The sequence below is a fragment of the Rutilus rutilus genome (assembly GCF_951802725.1).
Source record: "Rutilus rutilus genome assembly, chromosome: 9".
In the NCBI taxonomy this organism is placed as follows: Eukaryota; Metazoa; Chordata; class Actinopteri; order Cypriniformes; family Leuciscidae; genus Rutilus; species Rutilus rutilus.
In genome coordinates, this window is record NC_140223.1 from 42,825,563 (window position 1) to 42,841,146 (window position 15,584).

Genomic DNA, 15,584 nt, shown 5'->3' on the forward strand with positions numbered 1-15,584 from the left:
ATCTTCTCTTATTGTCAATTATTTTACATATTGAATTACGATGTACAGTAGGATCCAAGCTAATTTTTTTTACTAATTCATAATTGGGGGGGGGGGGGGATCTTCAGAATAATTTCAGACAGTCTTCTTAATGTCAAAACAGCCATTATGCATCAACAAAAGTGCCATGATGGTTTAATTGTTGAATTTCCAAACAGATTCTATATGTATTTCAGACGCGTCACATCCATAACAGGGTTTTTGTCACATCCATAACGTTGTTTTTTCCTCATAATACACTTCATAAAAATATATATATTTTAAACATTGATATTTTCATGTTCAGCTAAGACCCCTTCATCATGTGGATAGCAATATTTATACATTGGACTTAAAAGATCACAGACTTTAAAGGAAATCGAACAGTATACCAAAAACTCTGTCATTTCCCGTCACATCCATAACGCATGCATATTTTCCTTTTTTGGGGGTGCTTAAATTTATTTTAGAAAAACATATTTTGCCTGTCAATTCCCCAGATTGAGTGCTCTGAGAATATGCATTTCCAATTTAAATATTGTAAGAAGTTTTTTTTTTCTGAGACATTTCACCTGTCATTATGAGTTCAAATGTCACATCCATAACGCTGGAATTGCCCTATAACATGCATTATAAAATAAAACAAAATAAGAGCAACATAGCTGAGTAACCATAAAACAAAAGAACCAGAACAGAAATCAGAACTCAGATATAAATTAATAAATAAATAAATAGCTTGCTATTATTTGAATACAAAAATTATATTACCCATCGTGCCCGTCGTCTTCCATTTGCGTGCCCAAAGAACTCCCGCTTCTTTGCGCCTTTTTTTAACGGGTTAGTTCGCCCTAGAATGAAAATGAACAATTTACCCACAGTTGGTTTTACTCACGATGACATTTGGTAAAAGACAAATTGAAATTCAATATATTAATAGGGAAAATCCCGGCCGTTGGTTTGTGTTCATGTTACTAATACATTTAACATAGCAGTTAATTCCGACTCACCCAGAAAAGCAAACAAGTTGAAAAAAATATAGATAAATAAAAAAGAGAAATGAAAGATTAGAGATTTAAGATTAACTTACCTCTAAAAATCACTCTGTCGTTGCCCGAATGCTTCGTCTGTCTGTCTGTTTCGCGCTTGAAATCTGTTATGCCGCGCTTGAAATCTGTTGACCGTTATGCAGCGCTTTGATCTGATTGGCTGTTGGCAACCAATGTTAGGACTGTCTAGGCAACCAGTGGAGAAATTTAAGCTGACCAAAAATCAACATTGATTCAATGTTTGTCTTTTCAACACTGAAAAACATTGAATTATCAACATTGATTTAACCCTCTGAGGTCTAAGGGCATTTTTTCACTTTTTCTTCGATTTTACATATCTTATTAAATTCACCTTTTAAAGGCAATTACATAATATAATCCCATGTGTTTTATATCAAAATGTGCAGAGAAAACCCAGCTCTTTCTCTGATGAGCTCACCACTTGTCCTAGAGCATTGTGTAAAGAGAGAGAGAGGGATAATTTGGCTCTAAAAGGTGAAAAATATAAGTCCGATTTTTGAAATTCTTCAAATCTCTTGTGGAAACATAACATTACTCATGTGGACGAATTATTTTGGCCCTTGATATGGGTTCCCCAAAGTCTTAGGGTCACAAAAGTAGTGTAATATATGAATAAAATAGTAGATAATGAATAATAATTGTCTAAAGTGACATTTTGAAAAATCGTTTTTTAGTACAAGTTTTGTCTGTGACTCTACCCTCACCAAATGTTAGAGGGACTGAGATAAAATAGGACTAAAATAACTTCCTACTACATATCAAGCTTTATGGGATGTGTGCAAATGAAAAAGTAGCATTACAACAGGTCTTTCTTTCAAGCAAAACGTTTACTTTGTGAAAAAAGCTCACTACTAACAATATTCACAAAATGTAAAAATTTTCTTTTCAACATTTTTTTTTTCAAACCAAAGCTGAACTATATATTAGATATTAGAAATAGTGCTGGTTGATGCTGGGGGGGTACGGGACCTCTTGGCTGGCCGGGTTGGTGATGATGGTTGCTGTGTAAGGGCTGGTGGTGACCTGGTGACTGGTGGCAGGCACAGGTGAGGCTGCCTGTGTTACACTGGGCCCTGGTAGCTGTGAATCCTCTCTGAAAAAAAACACAAAAACAAATAAGTTAGGACTTGCATTATCAATTTGGCCAAAACATATTGATTCATCACTACAAGAGATAATGTTATTCAAATTGTGAATTGAGGTGAAGAAATATTACATTAGTTATCAAAAGTAGACCACCAAAAACAGCCTACATGCCTACAACGTTACTATTTGTAAGTGTACGTTACCTCAGTTTTACACAAGAAAATAACTTTTACATAAAGTAAACACTTTGCTAAAGGCACAGTCAATTTGTCAAAGTTCAGATACACAAAGCAGTACAGCGCAGCTTATTTTAGCCAAGATGGTCACAGTTAGTCTAGCACAAAGTGCACCATGCGAACAAGGTTTTTATAAAATAAATATGCTTACCCATCTTCAACTGGATCTCTTCTGTGATCATAATCCTCATCATCTAAAGTTACATCAGAAGAAAATCCATCAGGCTCGGAAACTCGTTCATCCTCGTCGCTGCTCTCCAAAACCGCCGCAAGTACGTCTTTCAATACCAATGTCTTCGCCATTATCTCTCATCGTCTTCTTCTTACTTTTCCTCTTCTTTATATATGTTTTTGCCATGTTTTTTTCGCGGTCTTTTTCTTTCGCGGACTTTTCTACTCTTTCTCTCTCCATGTCAGCTTTGTATTTTCATCACTGTGAGGAGATGGGAGGGTACTTAGGGATTTCAACCGCATCTATTGGTTAGTTTCACACAAAATGCAGACAGGCAAGCTAGCCCACCAATCACGCAAGGTGAACGGTCAAATTTTTTTTTTTTTTTTTGTGAACGGTCATCTTGTCTTCCCTCTTGCTCCCTGTGTGAGTCACGTACGATTTCGCGAGAATAAGGACGTTGAAGCTGAGAATCTATCGATTACGGCAAAATCAGAACCATTTATGTGTGCTGCACAATCGCGGAGATATTAATAGAAACATTTAGTAAACATCGAGTTGACGCGCCCGCGCGTCACCCGACCTCAGGGGGTTAATATTATTTTAGCATTGATTTTTCAACATTGATCCAATATTATTTAGCATTGAATTTTCAACCTCACCCAAAATGATGATTCTGATGGAATTTCAACATTTAATCAATGTCACCTTGCTTTCTGGGTTAGACCTTTAAAATGATATATAGTTTGCCAAGATTAATGATGTGCTTTCACGTTAAATCCATTCATAAACATTAAACTAGTAGGAAAAAAAAAAACGCTTCAGTGCGCCGGCGCACTGGCAAAGGTTAACAGGTTAACTACTACTTAGGCTTGTTTACTTTGAGGAAAGTGCTTCTTTCCAAAATGGCCCTAGCCCTGTTCCTGCGGCCATGCAGTTACACTGAAGAACCTCTCTGTAAATGCCTGAGAGGCTGGCATCGCCAGGAAGTCCAAGGCCAGAGGTTTCAGTGTTGGAAACGCAGTGGAACAACACCAAGTTAACCAATACTCAATGCCGGATTCCTCAACCTCAGCACTAGTAGCAGCAGTCTTGTGCGACTCGGACATTTAAATCAAGTTTTAGTCAATGAAAATTGTATTTTAGTAAATTTTACCTGGCCTAATGTGCTAGGACTTGTAGTGTCATCCTCCTGTTCCTCACTGACCTCCTCATCAGGGGATTTGGGTCCATTGTCACCCACTTGACTGGTCACCTGGGCCTCCACGTCAGCTACTGGAAGGTCAGAGTCAACAGCCCTAAGGTCAGCTGCATGGCACACAGTTGTGTCAATTTCATTATCATCTTCGGGCTCCTCTGGGGGGACTTCAGGCATGTCATTGTGGTGTGCTAATAACTGGTCGCCTCTATTGGACTGGGCCAACAAGTACTCCACTGCAATGCGCTCCCCTGCAATAATTTTTAAGACATTGTTAATGGGGAGAGGACACACACACCCAACACACACATACACACACACACACACACACACACACACACAGGAGAGAGAGATAAATACTCAAATACTCAGCATTGCCATAACATTCAGAATTTACCAGGAATGAAGGCACTCTGGTGGTGGTGAAAACTCTCCAGTGAGGATGACCCCCTGCCTCACCTAAGCACGTTTAGGACTTTGCCACCCTTCTGGTGTGTCCCCCTCTTTGTGTACAACTCTACATGTGGAGGGTCCTGGATACACTCGAGATGTTTTTGTTGCATCTCCCAGACATGGCACATACTGTCAGGGTTAACAAGGCAAAACCCTGTAGTGTCAGTTAGCCCCCACACTGATTCCAGCAGTCCTGAAATCATGGCCCGGATCTCCTCAGCCCTGCGTGTCCGCCGCCTACAGTGATTAGCCATTTCACCTGGGCTGATGCTGGCTGACTCAGTGGGAGCCTGTCCACCATGGCTGCTCTTCCACTCCCCTCTCTTGGCCGCCTTAAGTTCTTTCACATCCTCCTGATCCCACTCAATAATACAGGAGGAAAGTTTTAAACAAAAGGTACCATAGAGAGGGTGGTGCTGTGTAGTAAAGCCACAGCTGAATATTCTCATAAAATGGAAGATATCTAGCCTTAAAATAGACTTCCATGGCCGAAAAAGATTTAGCACCGCAGGTGTACCTGTAAAAATCAAAAAGCATGCATTTGATTTCATTTCAACATACTTTTCAGTCATTATAATTTATTACAATTACATTACATTGGTGATAATAATACTACTAATTAGGGATGTGCACGAATATTCGAATTTTCGAATATTCGATCTGTAATTATTATTCGAAAAATAAAATACTATTCGAATTTGATCGAATTTATGAAGCCGTAAATACTTTGCGGGTCGTAAATGCAGTGAATCCCTGATAAATCCCAAGCACTAACTCGCAGTTATAATTAAATGCACTGGGTGGCACTGTGGCGCATGTTTAACAAGTTGTTTGTATTTTATCATAATGTCGTCGTCTGCCTCGCGAAGTTTGGAATTACTAGTCGAAAATGAGGTTACTAAATGATTTTACAAAATGGAATTACTTTTGATCAAATTAATTTATTAATCTGGAGTTATAATATCATCACCACAATGAGAAATCACATGAAATCCAAACAGCAGCAGTCGACTGAGGAAAGACAGCTGTCTATCACTGCATCACGACTGCAGGTAAGTGCAGCTGTAGTGCGAGTGATCCGAGATGATAACTTATCTAATAGTAAAATGATATTGAGGTATATTCTTCCTTTAAGTTTTCTTTGAGAGAGAGGTTTAAGAACAGAAAACGCAAGGTGCTGTTAGAAACTTAGAACTAGAACACCGTTATCTTTGTTTCTCTGAAACGTCTGTCAGCGCAGCGCGTTTTCTCACTCGAGCATAAATTGCTCGCGGCGTCCCTCCATGTGGATATTATTGTTTTTCTCAACATAAACGTGAAACAATATAAACACGATAATCATATGCTGACTCGAGTGTATGTGTACGTTCTGTACAATAACTGGCGCAATCTGCTACTCTGCTTTATTAGGCGTTTTTTTCCGTTCGCGCTGCTTGAGCATATATCCTTTTTTTTTGTTCTTATATTTTTTTGTTTACACATAGGCCTACTGTTTAATGTTTTCAATTAAAAGAAAACTTTAACACATGTTGTAAGCTTGTTGTGCATATTGCCTAATCATAAGCTTCTTCAGAAATGGTGACAAAACGTAAACAAAAAAAAGACCTTAAAAAATAACGTATTTTTCGTTAAACGTCATTTAAATAAACGAATATTCGAATATTCGAATTTTATGAGCCCGAATATTCGAATGCAATATTTTTGAAAAATGCCCATCCCTACTACTAATTACCATCACCAATAGGGAAAGGGGAACATCCAGATGCTGAGGATGTCATTGGAGTGGACAGTCTCAAACCACTGGGCGAGTGGACTGAAGGGTTCAGGTGCAATAAAGGCAGGTGCCGTTGCAGATTGGACTAGGGCAACCTTCCTCAAATGATGCTCACAGTCAGAGAGGTACTGGATGGTCCGTCGTGCCCACTCCTCACTGTGGACTTTCTCTACTGCTGACTGGAGGTAGGAGGAACTGTTGCCGCTGGTCCTTGGCCCGAGGAAGGTCACACATTTCCTCTCCAGGGCTAACTTAGTGGTCAGCACCGCTGGAAACATGGTCCTGTGTGCCACATCCAGTTATGAAAGGATGTCCTTGCTCCATGGGCATACTGGCAACATGCATGCACTGCAACGTGGATAGTCCCCACCCAGCAGGTAGTAGCGGCTATCCATGTCGATCACCTCCCTGACCTTCTGGTAGATCCCTGAGTGGTGCATTTTCCGGCCACACTGTGGTCATTTAAGAGGAATGCCCCACATCCTCATCGGTGCCCACAAGAACATTCTCTGTCGGAAGTACCACCCGGGGGAGGAGACGGCTTGGGCTGCATTGGTGGATAAAACCAGTTTGTCTGGATCTTCTGCCTCAGCTGCCCTGTGGGCTCATAGAGGCACTTGGCAATCTACACCCAATCTGCTGGCTGAAGGACTCTCTTGAACTGACTGGGAAGAAAGCTCTCCCAATAAGTAACAGCCTGAGGCAGAGATGGTGTGGGCTGCAGTGAGGGTGCTGGACATGAGGATGGAGTGGGCCGTAGGGATGGAGAGCGCCGTGGTGGTGGAGTGGGTCACGGGGATGGAGTGGGCCGTGTGGATGCAGTGGGCCGAAGGTATGGAGTGGGCCACGGAGATGGAGAGCGCTGTGGTGGTGGAGTGGGTCACGGGATGGAGTGGGCCGCAGGGATGAAGTGGGCTGCTGGGATGGAGTGGGTCGCTCGGATGAAAACACTGGTGCTGGCAATGAAGATGGCAAGTGCTGCGGAGCTGGCCATGGAGATGGTGAGGGGCACGGAATGGAGATGGTGTGGGATTTTTTGTAGGGCTGATACGCACACTACACAGTGAACACTTCACCCCCTGTTCTCCCTGTGATGTCCCTGCCTCCTCTGAGCTGCCGCCTTTCTCTACCATAGGCCAATTATTCTGCAGAACTGTGCATTCTGAGAATAGATCAGGGGATTGTGGAAAAAATCAATGTAGTTGTGCATTTCTTGGCAGTAACTATTGGCTGTGTTAATGGATCAATGACGTGACGGGTAATTTTTTTGTCCAAAGGCCTTAATAATAATAATAATAAACAAATATATGACATCCTAAGTATGTAAGGTAGTAATACTTCATCTCTTTTACTGAATCCAAAAGGTTTTAATTATATTTACATCAAACATCGTATTGACATGGGGTTTGTATAGACTATACGAGTTTTATGTAAATATCTTTGTTCCAATAACAATGAAAAGTTTTAATGTTTGAAGTAGTAATATTATATGTATAATAAAATGTGCTTTGTAGCTATTTGTGTCTGTGTATTGTTTAAACTATTCATAATGTCAAGGGCAGCACTGCCCTAAAAAGGCAAAAGACCTTAACTCGCTAGAGTGTGGAACTGAGAGGCAAAAGGCAGTAACTTCCAAATTATCAATATTTGGTTGCTGATCACCATTAACAAAATCATTATAGTAACACATGTATAAAATCTAGTGATCATGGCATTTATTTTGAATGATTTACAATTATTTATAGCCATCTACTTATTGCTATCCTGTGCTTTGGCTGCATTCTGATGGCATTATTAATACATTTGACATGACAAAATACCTCCATAGATATATTAGTTCAGCGTTGGCTCGACCGTGTTTAGGGCGGTGCTGAAGGCGCCGACAAAGTTTTGGCACTCTGCCAGCTAGATGCATGAGTGTTTCAACCAGGTACGGTACCCGCACTGGGTGAGGCGGGGCTTTAGTTCTTTGTTGTATTCATCTGCTACGGCATGTGTAAAATTGTTCTGTCAACTCTGCATAATCCTTCGCGATCGATATCGCACGTTTGTCGATGGAGCGGTTTCAGACCATACTAAATGTTCTGACCGCATTGGTACAGGACAAAGCTCTGAGGACATCAGAAGTTAGAGGGACTGATGGCAGCTGTACAAAGTACACAGGCTACACCGTAATTTAAATTTTAATGGACAGTAAAACAAAGGCAGATAACCATACAATCTGGTAGGTAGCATTATTTGATAGAACACCGGCACAGTAACTTCATATTGATGCACGGCTAAACAAAGGCAGAGTACCGTAACTCAATTTGAGCGTTCCAAAACAAAGCCAAAGAGCGGTAACTGGTGTTACGGTGTTCTGCCTTGGTTTCTCATGGGCTTTTGGAAGTTACTGTTAAGACAACTCATTATTTTCTCGAAAAAACAACGGAATTGATTCAAGATACTCATCCACATGATAAAGGAGGTCTTGAATGTGCCAAAAATATAAATAACTAATTTTCGACCAAAAACGAAGTTACGGTCTTTTGCCTTTGCACGGCAGAGCAGACATAGTCATTCGGCATAACCAATATAGAAAATATTTAAATTGAATAATATTGTTTTTAATAACTAAAGGATGCAATGTTTAACTTGAATATGTTGGATGGTTTAGAGTAGACCAATAAAATGATTATGTTATTTTATATTTCCTCTGTGTCACACACTCTAGGTGTGTCCCATTGCGAAGGTTGCATCCTCTGAAGGCCGTATTTGAAGGCCAATTGGCCTTCAAATACGGCCTTCAGAGGATGCAACCTTCGCAATGGGACACACCTAGAGTGTGTCTCTATCGCGGCGCAACGAAGGCTACCCTGATTCAAAAGCAAAGGCAAATGCACCCTTCGTTTCCCCGTGAAAGAAAGGATACATAAATGGATCCTTAGCGGCCTATCCTACCCCATAAGTCATTGCGCGCCAGTGACAACATATTTTTTTTATAATTTTTTTTATTTATTTTTATTGCGGTGGACGGAAAATTCACATTTAAATGTAAGTATTATGTTTTCATTTACTCAAATAGCTAGCAAAACCACGGTTAAAAGCCACAAGTTTTCTTTCTTATACACTTCATCCTAACTCCTTCGTCATCGTCACTATTGCATTTGTCAGGTGGTTTGAGGCAAAACTTGTGATAATATTAGTTTAATAATTGTTTCAGGGAGCAAAGAGCAGACAGCTCAATTTATTAAATTGTGGTCTGAAAATAACCATTTCTTTACAGGGCCAAAAAAAAATTATATTTGCACTAGTATGTCTCACTTGTGTATTATAAGAAATATCGCTCACCCTATAAAGCCCACAACAATAAGAAAAGCAGTAGATAAGGCAATGGGGTTCCACTTTTATGTGTTTCTGTAGTGCTGTCATGCAAGCTATGTCTGCAAAGGTTTTAACCAAATTTGAGTATCCAGAAATATGATTTCTAAAGTATTTTGTATGCATGTCCTGATGTGTCATATTTTGCAGTGTTAACAATGCACTAATGTTAAGATTGCACCCCTGTGTTCATATTTTTCATAAGTACCCTTTTCTGCTTTTTTAGAGCAATTCTGGAGAAAATGGGTCTGCTGGGGAGGGTAACTCCCATACAGACAAAACAATTAAATAAAAAATTCCAAGTAAGAAAGTTAATCTTTGCTGAAATGTATTGTGCTGTTGTTGCTAACAAGCCATGGTTAATTTGCTCTGCCTTAGGATTGTAAGTGTCCTGGGACATGTGAGGGTGTGAGTGGGAAAACCCACTGCTGAAACATGGCCCTGGTGTGTCCTCAGGGATTGAGGCAATGAGGACAGGGGGTTGGTGCAATGCCTCTGTCCCAACACCCTGATCCATGAGGACAAACCAGGGCCAAGTTCAGCAGTGGGTCCCCACGATGAGGAGGAGCCAGAGGCAGCACCACCAGCAGGAGCACAAGCACCAGCACAAGCACCAGCACAAGCAGCAGCAAGAAAGCGGCGAGACAGAGAGGACGAGTTTTTGGACTTGATCAGAGAAGATATGCAACTACAGAGGGAGGCAGAGGCGAGGAGAGCACAGGAGACTAGGGAGAGGATGGATGGATGGTTTTCTCTTCTTGAGAGAATGATTGAAAAATATATATTTTTTCTATATATTCTTGTTTAACTTTTTTTTCACTTATTTTCTAAAAGGAAATAAAAATTCTGTATATGATCTATTTTTATGCTATTTTAAATGTGTAAATAAAAGAGAATGAATTGTTCTGGACATTGTTTATTTTTATAATGACAGTCAATTTCTACATGAAACAAATTCTTCTATACCTTTTTTTTCCCAAATAAAATAGGTAAATGGGTAACACTCAGGGCTTGACATTAACACCCGCCAACCCGCCAAATGCGGGTGGATTTGGCTCGTGGCGGGTAACGCAGTCACTCCAACTAGCCACTTTGGCGGGTTGAATAATTGTAGTCTTTTCAAAAGGCATCTGAAATAAGTGTGACACTACGACACTACAAATCCCATAGGGCTGTCAACGAATATTCTAAATTCGAATATATATTCGAATAGTTTTAAAAAGCAGAATTTCGAAGGTGAAAATTAATATTTGAATGTGGAAAAACGCCCGCGGTAGCAGAGGCGCGGCTGTCTGCTTTGCGAGTGGGCGCGCTGCCTGAGGGATCATTTTATTTAACGTTAAACAGAAACATCTCTGAAGTGTAGGCTACTGTACTGACTGAATAGATATTGCATGAATAAGGTAGGTCAGATACAGCAGTTTCATGCACTGCAGGCTTCCACTGGTTTGATTATTTACCGTTTCATGTCAAGGAAAAGTTCCATGTTTACCACAGCACAGCTCGCTCGGAGCGTTCAATGTAGGTTCTATATACTGTAAAACTTCAATTAATGTTAATAATATTTGTTTCAATCACTGAATGAAGCCTGCTATCTAAGAGTCGCGACCTTAAATTGCTTGCACAAAACTCTTGATCAGCACTCAACATTTGCTTATTGTTGTTGTTCATTTAAACTGCACAGAGCGCGTGACGCCGCATTCATGCCGCAAGACCTCCAGACACGCGTAAACGCGTCTTTACAAAAGCGCCAGATGCTCTATTCGCGTTTGGTGTGAACGCAGCATGAGGGAGGGCGAGAGAGAGAAAGAGTGCCTGCGAGTGAGCGAGCGAGAGTGAGTGAGGTCTGCGGTCTTGGCCATTAGTTGATTTGCTTGTTTTCGTGTAGGTAATACGTTGTCAAATATGTTTAAACTTAAATAAACTTCCTATACAAGTAGTTATGTCTCTTTGTATTAATTTGTCCTGTTATTGACGTAATGCATTGACAAAATGTGCAACCAGATGTTCGAATAGTTCGAAGATAAGCTATGTGTTTTTTTTTAGAGGGAATATTCGAAGGTCATTTTTGAGCAATTTTGACAGCCCTAATGAGTATTGTCGCTAGTGACCAACAAAGAATCGAAGAGACAGCTAGCTGCCCTGCTGGAGTTATGTCGTATGCCGGTGGAGCAATGTGGCAACATATAATACATAATACATGGTTTTATTTAAAAAAAGGAGCTTTACACACAGCCTTATCAGAGCTAATGATAATGACCTGTATTGTTATATATTTATGTAGTCTTGATTTGGGTGGATGTAACAATGGTTTTACATTTAAAAGGGTTGTAAATCTAGTTCAAGTAAATTTTAGCACGCCATAGTCCACTTTTATCAGGTAATTTCACAATAACAAAAATGTGGCTAGTAAAAATGCTGTGTGGCTAGTAACTTTGGAAAACCACTAGCCACATTGGCTAGTGAGGAAAAAAGTTAATGTCAAGCCCTGGTAACACTTTATAATAACGTTAAGTTGTAAGTCATTTATAAATGGTTAGTTAATGATGAACTAATCATTTACAGAACATTCATAAATGAGTAGCAAGTGATATACTACCATTTTATGTAAGTTTTGTAAATTCCGTTACAAGTCATTTACTAGTGATTAGTAAATGATTAACTAATTATTTACGAAACATGACTATGCGTTCATAAATGATTAATAAGTGATCTGTTAATTACTGTATGTATGTTTCGTAGATTCAGTTATAAGTCATTTACAATTGATTAGTAAATGATTAACTAATCATATACAAAACATGAATATGCGTTTCATAAATGTTTAATAAATAATGTAAAAAAAAAATATGTATTTATGTATCAATGTAGCAATTAGAGGGTGCAGAAAGTGTTGTAAATGCCTTGAATACACGTACAGATCATTTGTAACAGGTAAGTGTAACACATTTACAAGTGATGAATAGTTTACACTTTAGATTAGGGGATGCAGAAAGTGCTGTAAATTATTTATTCATGCGTTTACACATCTATAACAGGTGTTGTACACTGTAGTGTGTACTCCAGTGTAAGTGCTGACTGGTGAGGGTATAGACAGCTTTCTTCTCTGAAACACATGGAGTCTAACCACTGTGCACCTGATGTGAGCAAAACATACAAAAAAAAAAGTAACATACATTAAACATTTATGAAACGCATAGTCATGTTTTGTAAATGATTAGTTAATCATTAACTAATCAATTGTAAATGACTTGTAACACAATTCACAAAACATACATAAAATGTTAGTATATCACTTGCTAATCATTTATGAATGTTTTGTAAATGATTAGTTCATCATTAACTAACCACTTATAAATGACTTACAACTGAACGTTATTATAAAGTGTTACCGGATGCAGCCATATGTGGACGTTATGCTGGCTTTAATGTGGTCAATCCTGCACAAGATATCTCGCCCATAAACAGCCAGCATCCACCTGTGGGAGGGGATAGTTTCGGGCTCAGGTGGCTCCTGAAACCTCACAGGGAGCAGGCTTGGCTGGGAGATGAAGTCTGAGCAGGCACCAAGGTATCTGCAAAGACGCTTCAGCCACTCCTCGCTGTGGTTCTCCCGCAGCTGCCTCACTAAGCGAGAGGGGCTGTTGCCCAGGGCCCTCTCCCTCAGGAACCTTATGACCCGCATGTCACAGGCATACCTGAAAAAAACAAAGGGAAAGAGAGACAGAAAGACACAAACATTAAAACCAGCTCATCTCAAGTGTGTTTTAAATGACAAACATTTGTTACACAAGCTAAATAATCTCAGTATACTCACTTTCGAGTTAGGATCAGCCTAAATTCCAGTCTGTGGGCTAAGTCCAGCTGGTCCAAGATGGCCTTGCTGGTGGAAATTAAGGCTGTTTTGCACCCACTGCACCAGAGAGTCTCCGTGATCATCAGGTAGTACTGGTCCACATCCAGAACCTGACGGGCTCTCTTGTGTGCCCCATAGCTTGTGAGCTGTCTCCCACACACAGTACAGGACAGCCTGACCTTCCAGAGGTGGTATGGCATCCACAGTAGAAGCCTGTGTGTAAAAAAGCGCTCTGGAGCGGGGCCTTGGTGATAGATCAGAGCTGGCTCTGGTGGATCATACCACAGCTTCAGGTCAGTACGAAGCCGATGTTGCTTCCACAAAGCTGCTGAAATCCATTTCTGATCCTGTGGTGGTATGGTTTTCATCAACTTTGCGGGAAGCCATCCAGACTCTGAACCTGGAGCGGTCACCCTATCCTCGGCAGGTTGAACAGAGGATCCAGCCACAGATGGAGCAGCAGAGGGAACACAGGTGGAGCTGATCACAGGGGTGAGAGGAGCAGAGGACGTCCCAGAGGAGGCAGCAGCTGACACTTCCTAATGTATTAAAAAAGGCAAACACATACAGTAGATATGATTACAAGCCACTTATGAGGAATGTTTTTTCAAAATGTAGCATATTTATGTGATCCAATAATATTAGTGTGAAGAAAACGATTAAATTAAAGAGTTTCTCACAACACTAGAAGCAGCTCCTGGAGCACAGGAAGCAGAGGTGGCTTCAGACACAGAAGAAGGAGGAAGAGACGGGGGGAGACGGTCTGAATATACAGCCTGGGACTGCGAGCAGGAGATGGTGTCCTAGATGCAGGGCTGGACAATGCAGAAGTGCTAATAGGCTGCAAGATTAAGAGAACACAATTTACAATATTGAATGAAATAATCTATCATTATCAGGTATTGCAGTAATAATGATTAGATAAACTCAGCATATCTTTATGGAATGAAATTTCATTTTTTTGACTATATACCTTGGTTGCATGCGTCCTTGCCACACCTAGGTTTGGCTTTAAAGCTGCACCATGGGCCCCACCATACCGTGGCTTTGTAAACTGAAAAAAAGAAATTAGTAACATTATGTGAAGCATTTTAAAATGCTATAACATATGATAACATAAATATCTGCAAAGACATGCATTTACCGATGCCAAAGTTAAAGTAGGCTTTAAAGGTGCCTTTCCAGATGTTGTTCCTGACTGCCCTGGTGTTACAGGTGGTGACGTGGATGGTGTGGATGACACAGGGGCCAAACTGGAAGGCTACAGTTTCACAGAAAAGGAAATTAAATTCAAAAATACACAATACACCATCAACACATCACAGTTTTATGAAACACTTCTTATACCTTTTTCGTATGGAAACCACAGTCACATGTCTGTGTCCCCCCAAACAGAGACATTTGCCCCCTGTGTTGCAGTGGACACTTCTCAATCTGTAACATATGACAGTGAATCATAACTATCTGCTCCCTCTATATATGACATAGCTTTCCTGTGTTTATATACATGCCCAAGTTTACCTTCTGATACAGGTCATGCCATTTCTTCTGGCGTGGTGCCGGTCTGTTTCCCTCCTCAGAAGGCCAGACCCCCTGTGTGGCAAATCTGCGCAGGCGGGCCATCCATTCACCCTCACTCATAGCCCTGTGCTTCTTGTGCTTGGAAGCCATCTTCCAATAAAAGATAGCGTGTGGCAAAATACAAAGTTTATGAATATTCAGTAGAACTGAGTAGTTAATCAATTTCATACATTTATTTCACATAGCACATATTTCATCTCAGTGTTTTTGGACAAGGTTATAGTTTGATATTTTGGGAGGAAGGGATATTGTGGTGTGTGGGTATAATAATATGCCATAACTCATAAAAATCAGATTATTACATACCATTTCGATTACATAGGCTTACAATTAGCCCACATTATGATTATTATCGATTATAGCCCACTTAAACAACACAAGCCCCATATTACGTCATAAAACGTAATGTTAATGTTAATAAAGGCGCAGCCTATGTATTGAATTACAGCTAAAAATGAACAGACAAAATTATTTTACCTCAGGTAAAAACTGGCGCCCAAAACTGTAGGCTAATTAACGTTAACGTTATGCATAATTCAGCCATATAGCGGTATATGATAGGCTAGCTATTTTTAGCCAACTTAATGTAAGCATAACAACGTAATAACATACATTATGCACGATAGAAATTATATTGATATAAACATGTAAAACTGTAAACATTCATTAAAAATAATGAAACTGGCCACTAACTTACCCTTGACCTCTACATAAATAAGACGTTCTTCTCTGTAACGTTAGTACACGTAATACGTTAGCTAACTAGTGCTAGTCACTTAACTA